The sequence below is a fragment of the Crinia signifera genome, unplaced genomic scaffold (assembly GCF_055691185.1).
Source record: "Crinia signifera unplaced genomic scaffold, ASM5569118v1 HAP2_SCAFFOLD_91, whole genome shotgun sequence".
NCBI classification, from domain to species: domain Eukaryota; kingdom Metazoa; phylum Chordata; class Amphibia; order Anura; family Myobatrachidae; genus Crinia; species Crinia signifera.
The window spans coordinates 609,033-617,009 of NW_028142827.1; positions in this window are offsets into that span (position 1 = coordinate 609,033).

Here is a 7,977-nt window from a genome sequence, read left to right on the forward strand (position 1 = left end):
TTTAGCTGATGGCCACTAATCTAATCCCTCTTGAGTTAATGTCATTTAATATAGATTGGGGAAGGTTGCAGTTTATTGGGATCCAAGTATGCCTAGGGTTGGGTTAGGCCATACAGGGTGTTTTTTTTGGGGGAGGTTTGTGTTGGGAAGTTTTATTTTATTTAACTCTATTTCTATATTTTTTTTTATCTGGTTGATCTGACACGATTTGGCGATATATATTTAATAGCTATTGCAATGTTAATCTATAATTCTGACATCTCTATGGCTATTCTCTTAACATTGGGGGTGGGTTGGGTGACTCAATTCACGACCACTTCCTGATATAATATTTTGTTCTCTACCATGCTATCCTAGTTGCCTACGATTGTGTCAATTGTGATATTTACAATATGTGTCTGATACTCCTGTTACTTGTTATGGGAGTTTTGTTTTGATTTTTGTCTTGTTTCTCAAAAATCTCAATAAAAATTACTTAATTTAAAAAAAATTCTTTAATTTATTTTCCTTTTCTTTTTTTTCTTTTACAGTTTAATTTATTTATTTGATCTGAATGCTTTATGATTATTTCTTGCGCAGGCGCTCTACTTTGTTTTTACTTTGTTATTGTTGTACTATTTCTTACTATGTTAATGTCATTGTCATTGTTGATTCTGATATGTGTTAACATTGCCTTTTATTATTATTATCTTGCTGTATCATGTGATTTATTGCACAAGCGGAGCTTCAATGTAAAAGTTTATTAAAAAAGAAATGTTAGAGCTAATCATTTATACACTATACAGCGGGAATGAATTATATGACATTTTATTAAAGTTTTAACAGGTTTTTTTTTTTTTTTTAATAGTGTAGCTGGGTACACACTGGACAATTTCTGGTACCGAAGATATTGCTAGCTGTATCGGCATTTATGTCACCGGGACCTCCGCTCCGTACATGCAGTCCCTGGTGATACTGACAAATTGAGCTGCATGTACAGGCGATAGGGGGGCCGTTAATCATACTGAGCATATACACTTATAGATGTTCGTGATATAGCTTTATCGGTATCGTGCATATCATTGATATATATATATCAGCCAGTGTGTACTCAGTTTAACAGTGCTCCTGGATAAACCATGTTCACCATGTTGCAATACAAGTGTTCACTGGCGTATTTACTATGGGTGCACACCCTGCACCTATCTTTTTCAATACTTACCCTCTGGAGTCCTGCATTGGCAGTAGTACTGCAGAGTTCACCAGGAAAATTATACGGCGAACATTTTCCCTGCATTTCGTGCATGTGCCGTAGGAATGTCACTGGGAAAATGGCCGCTGAACCATTTTCCAGGGACCTGCAAGCGCAGTAGACTCTGGGACAGCATTGGGGTCCTCTAGTGACCATAGTGCCCAGAGTATACAGCTTTGCCGGTAAGGCTGTGTACACACGGGGGCGATTGTGTAATATGAGCTACCATATTGCCCGCGATGGGAGAGTGCACCGGCGATATATCGCCGGGTTCATGCTCCCATTTTCTCCCCCGTAGTGATCGCTGGTCGCAGGAACATGCTCCTGCTGATTTCCACTGCCAGGCTCCCCCGGCAGTTTCTTTTTCATCAGCAACCAGAGATGCAAACGGGACACTGAGCGATATATCCCCCCCGTGTGTACGGGGCTTTAGAGAAGAGGGAAGCCCAGAAATTCTGCACACAGGCCTCTTCCTCTCTAGATGGACATCTACAATGGTTGCAAATATATATATATTTTTTACATGCAGGGTAAATACTGGCTGCTTTTGCATGTAGCCCAGACATGGTGGGGAGCTTTATTTTTTACTGCAATTTAAATTTGATCTGGTACAGGCCCTTAAAAATCCCTCTGAACATTTTGTTCTGTTCAAATTGACAAATGTATAATTACCACAAGATAGCAGCTAACCAATGTGGTGGATAACAAATCCTCTATAAGTGACCTAGTGAAGCTCAAATTCTAACAATTGCCAATAGTGGAGAAAAAGAATTGTTTCCCAAACATAAACCAAAGAATAGTAGTAATAAATATATTGGCTACTTGACAAGATTCTACTTTATTTTAAATGATTGTACTGTATAACAGATACATATACGGTGATCAGGTAACTGGCTAATGTCATAAACACTTCAAATTGTGCTTCAAAAATTCTACATTAAATGTCAAGAAAGAAACCGATTATCTCTTCTCTTGGGAAATGCCATTGAGGAGACCACAAGATCAGAGCAGGTACATGTCGTCTCTCCTCCACCCTGATCACTGCTTCCCATGCTAGAGTACAGGACTTTGCCCGTGCTGCACCCCTTCAGTGGAACGCACAGCACTCCCTCGCTCCATTAGACTCTCCCCGACCTTGCAAAGCTTCAAACGGGCACTGAAAACTCACCTATTTATCAAAGCGTACCCTTCCACTGCATAAACCAGCTGGTTCTTCGACCCCTTGCCTGTTTACATCCTGCTATCTAACCACCACCCCCTCGCTTGCACCTCTTGTAATCTGTCTGTCTCCCCAGGGCCGGGGCTAAGGTGTCCGGCGCCCTCCTGCAAACCATACATTTTGCACCCTTTCACATTGCCATTGCAACAAGCTGCAGCCCGATTGTGGGAATATATGCAACATCCAATCCTATTGAGGATCTCGGGTGCATGTACATGTATGCATACACCATCTCAATGCTGCGTCCGCAAAATGTTGCAGGCACTAAAGGTTCCCATACACACTGCGAGAATCACGTTATGGGCTAGATCGCATCGCACGGCATGTGTGTGTGCGATGGGATGCGATCCTAAAGCAGTACAAAAAGTATGTGCAGCACATTACACCCCTCTCGTGACTGAGAGGGAAAGGAGGGGAGAGAAGGAGGAGATGGGAGAAGAGGGGAGGAGATAGAGGGGGCGGAGTGTTGAGGACTGGCAGTGGCACTGGCACAGCACACTGAGAAGAGGGAAGGAAGGTGAGGCGGTGCTGCTGCCTGTCCGTCGATGGATTAAAAGCTGACAGGCACAGGGAGCAATGGGTATGGGGAGGATCTGGACAAGACATGTCATCCAGGCATTCACAGACAGTGCTACATGCCTCAGCGCAAGTGTCCGTGAGGAAGAGGGGGCAGTTCTCAGGAGGAGGACAGTGTGTGCGCGGTGCAGGGAGCTGCTCAGCCTCTCCATACTGCCGCACGCTGTCAGACAGGCACTGCGGGCGGCGTGCAGGAGGCAGTGACAGTGAGGGCTTAGGCAGCTTTAGCAGAGCAGGGAGGGAGACAGCGCCTTTTCAGCATGGCGCCTCCCTGCTTTGCAGGAGCTGCTGAGTGGGTAGCGCCGGCCCTGTGTCTCCCCTTCCTACTAGATTGTAAGCTCCTCCGAGTAGGGCCCTCTTCCCTCCTGTTGTCAAAGCCCACTTCTCTTCACATTTCACTCACAGCTCTCCTTTACTCCAACACTCAGTGACCATCTTCATACTCATCTCCATCATTGGCCTCAAGCCTCTAGTTGTATTTTGATTGGGTCCTCACTACTTACATTTAAGCTGTAATCTGTTTTGAACTGTGGTGCTCTTTTTTTGTACTGTATTTTTGTTATTTATTCAATGTTATGCCAAGTTTTGTCTCCCTGTATTGTTCCTTTGTACGGCGCTGCGAAACACTTGTGGCGCCTTATAAATAAAATTTATAATAATAATAATGTGTGTACAAATGTGTACAAAGTAACAAATGTGTACACACTAACAAGTCCACACACATTGTCTCTGCAACAATGTCTAAATAAGACATCTGCATCAGCGTGGGTGGTGTAGTGGTTAGCATTACTGCTCCAATGGGGCAGGGATTAAAATAATTGACATTATTCATATAGTGCTTTTGTGTAAAACTAGTGGCACTATAAAAATAAATGATAAAAATAAATACTATTTTTGCCTTGTTGACTACTGCTTTATTTTCCTACAACTACAATATAGTATGTGTTCTCAGAGCCGGCCCTAGCCTAAATGACGCCCTAGGCAAGATTTTGGCTGGTGCCCCCTAGCACCGCCACTAGTTCCGCCTCTGACCCTGCTCCCCTTTCCCAGCACCATCAACCCTCATCATAGCAGTCATCATTTTGGTGCTCCTACCCGCAATATTTTAAATAGAAACAGTGCACACATTTGGTGCACAGCCCAAACAGGGGTGTTTTCTTGCTGGGAAGGGGCATGGCCACACAATTTTACCCCCAATTCAAATTATGCCACATAGTAGTGCAACTTTATTCACATTATATCATGCGATGGTGTCCCTTATTCACATTACATCACACTGTAGTAACACTTATTACTACCTTATATACATTATTCCTCACATTATTCACATTATACCCTTAGAAAAAAATACTGAGAAAATATTGTATTTTAAGCACCTGCATGGCCACACTGCAACCCAGCACAAAGCAGTGTGTGCTGGGCAGAGGAGAAGAGCTGCAGCTGCTGCTGTTACTTAAGGGGAGGGGGCCCGTGGCCCCCACTGGGCCCTCCCATCAGACTTTGGCCTGGGTAATTTGTACCCCCTACCCCTTTCTCTCGGCACCCCTGATAATACCACACAGTAATGCCCCTTACACATGACACACATTATTAATGTCCTTATAACCATAATGCCCCTTACACATTATGCCAACCTTTATTAATTCCCTTCATACACATAATGACACACATAATGCCCCTTACACATATGTTGCACATTATTAATACACATGACACACATAATGCCTGTTACACATGTCGCACATTATTAATGCATTTATACATGACACACATAATGCCCCTTACACATATGCTGAACACTATTGCACAACCAACCCACCCACAGACAGCACTCGCACAGCCGCTAACACTGTGACCTCTGCCTCTGCTTGGATACAGATGTTTCCTCATACATCTTGTCTCAATAGGCCATGCAGCTCCTGGCCAGTTCTGCTAACGTTGGGTGTCTTTTTTGCTGAAAATTCGTCTTATTTGCATTGTTATGACCAGCACACACAAGGAGCTTCCAATGATTAAAATTATATGCAGCATGTATGTGTACAACTGTGGCTGTACCTGCATACGGAATGCTATGTTACAGTGATTTCCATGAATACACTATTTCATATGCAGATACAGCCTCTCACACACAGAATATAGGCATGGTGCATATCATTTTAATTAGCAGAAGCTGCTGATGCCCCTAGGCATTCCAAATGCCCTAGGCAATTGCCTAGTTGGCCTATGCCTAAGGCCGGCCCTGTGTGTTCTATAATAATTACAGTGTTCAATTATTAAGGATTCTGAAAGTACAGATGTGCCTACATACAGTGTTGCTCCAGTCGCACTAAGCAGCCTCTCCTGGTGCGCCAGATCCCAGGACACCTCTGAGTGGGGAAGATTTTCATTTAAAATGTGTATCCTATATGTACAAATAAAGCTACTGGAGGTGTCCAAACGGTATTATTAGTGTAAGCAGACATTTGTACATCTGCATCTGTACAAAAAGGATTCCGATGCGAATAAACGCAGTTTCCGCACACTAGGGCCCTTATTCAGATCTGATCGCAGTACAAATTTGTTCTCAAAATGGACAAATACGTGTGCACTGCAGGTGGGGCAGATGTAACTTGTGCAGAGAGAGTTAAATTTGGGTGGAGTGTGTTGAAACTGAAATCTAAATTGCAGTGTAAAAATAATGCAGCCAGTATTTACCCTGCACAGAAACAAAATAACTCACACAAATCTAACTCTCTCTGCACATGTTACATCTGCCCCACCTGCAGTGCACATGGGTTTTGCCCATTTTGAGAACAAATTTGTACTGCGATCAGATCTGAATAGGGGCCTAGTTTCTGTTAAAAGTTTAATTTATTTCTTAATCTGTGACATTGTAAATGTGTAAAACCAATTTGCGCAGTTTAAGATGCTGCCCAGGGTCTTCAATACACAAAGGGACTGATTCTGGGTGACTCGGTAAGCTGTAAAGATCACAGTTTCCTGAGTACCGAGTAGGGTGGCCAATCCTGGGATCGGGATCGGCGGGATCTGGCCACAAAATGTCCAGGATTTTAATCCCGGGATTGGACTATCCAATCCCAGGATTTCGGGACTGCATAGTAAATTGCCAGGCAGCATCTGAGCACCTGCTCAGACGATGCCCGGCTGTTCCCGACCTGGCGTGCGGCCGGAAGATGAGCGGTTTAGGCCACTCTCACTCACCGTTTGGCGGTGAGCAGGTCCCGCGGGTGCGAGCGGGTGCGACACTGGAGGGGATAGGTGCCTCAGCGCTGCACCTCCGGTGCTGGAAATCGCTCGCGGCACCCCCAACCTCTCACATAGGAATGTTACAGCCGCCTCCTGCTGCCGAGCTCCACTAAGTAATGGGGACAGGGGAGTTTTTCTTTTAGGGATGCCAATCCCGGGAATCCCAGGATTGAGCATTTTTCAATCCCAATTCCCGGGATTGAAAAAGTGCCCCGGGATTGGCATCACTAGTACCGAGTGGCCGTTCCGCCGGAAAACAATCTTTCTCTATCAACACTTTGGGGCTATTTAACCCAGGAAAAAAGCTCTAAATCCTGGAGAAAATTCACTTCAGCTTTTGCTGAGAGGGATACGGTCAATAGCTCTACAGCAGGATGGTCGACATGCATTAGGTGGACACCATTAGGTCGACATGCATTATTCACCGCGTCTTTTGTTCAGCCCTACATGCTGCTCAAACTGAGGCTGTCATTACCTACATTTATATCTCATATATCATTACCAACCAAACTACCAAACAATGCACATTATATTGGGCCTGATTCAGATCTGATTACATAGACAGTTAAACATAGCAACGCGTCCCCTTGCACTTCGGGAACGGTGTCTCGCTGTGCTCGGCACACTATTTCATTCTCCCTCCATGCCCTAGAGGGGGTGTGGGTTGTTAGGTCGACACCACTAGGTTGACAGGCAGCAAGGTCAACATGGGTCAATGTTGACATGGGTCTAGGTCGACATGGGTCTAGGTCGACAGGACATTAGGTCAACACAAGCACTAGGTCAACATGGGCACGGTCGACAGTCAAAAGGTCGACATGGGGTGTTTTCCAGTTTTTTGACCCGAATGTCGACACAGTGAACATGGACACAGTTTGAAGTGCACCACTTCACTCGCAATGCTTCGGGCACGGGGCCTCGATATGCTCGGCACACTATTTTATTCTCCCACCACACCCTAGTGCATGGTAGGGCATGAAATACCGCCTGTTGGCACATGTCGGCTCAAAAAAACAGTGAAAAACCCCATGTCGACCTTTTGCCTGTCGACCTAGCATATGTTGACCTAATGCTTGAGTCGACCGAATGACCTGTCGACCTAGACCCATGTCGACCTAGACCCATGTCGACATTGACCCATGTCGACCTAAATCCATGTCGACCTAGTGGTGTCGACCCAATGCTTATCGACCTTGTTGGTGTAGACCTAATGACCGTATCCCCCTAGTTAGGGTGGCCAATCCCAGGATCGGGATCGGCCGGATCCCGGGACTTGGCCACAATATGTCCAGGATTTAAATCCTGGGATTTCAGGATTGCATAGTAAGTTACCAGGCAGCGTCTGAGCACCCGCTCAGACGGTGCCCGGCTGTTCCCGACCCAGCGTGCGGCAGAGTCGCAAGACTTCAGCCACTGTCACTCACCATCTGGCGGTGAGCGGGTCCCGTGGGTACGAGCGGGTGCGACACTGGAGGGCACGGGCAGTGAGCGTGTTTCAGCACAGGAGGTGCAGAGCTGCGGCCTGCGTAGCGCGACCTATGTGTCACGCTGCGCAGGCCTCAGCGATGCACCTCCGGTGCTGGAAACTGCTCGCGGCACCCCCAACCTCTCACACAGGACAGTTACAGCCGCCTAATTCGGCATGAAAAGCCGGCGGTCGGGATCACGGCGTTCAAAATCCCGACGCCGGAATCCCGAACGCCGA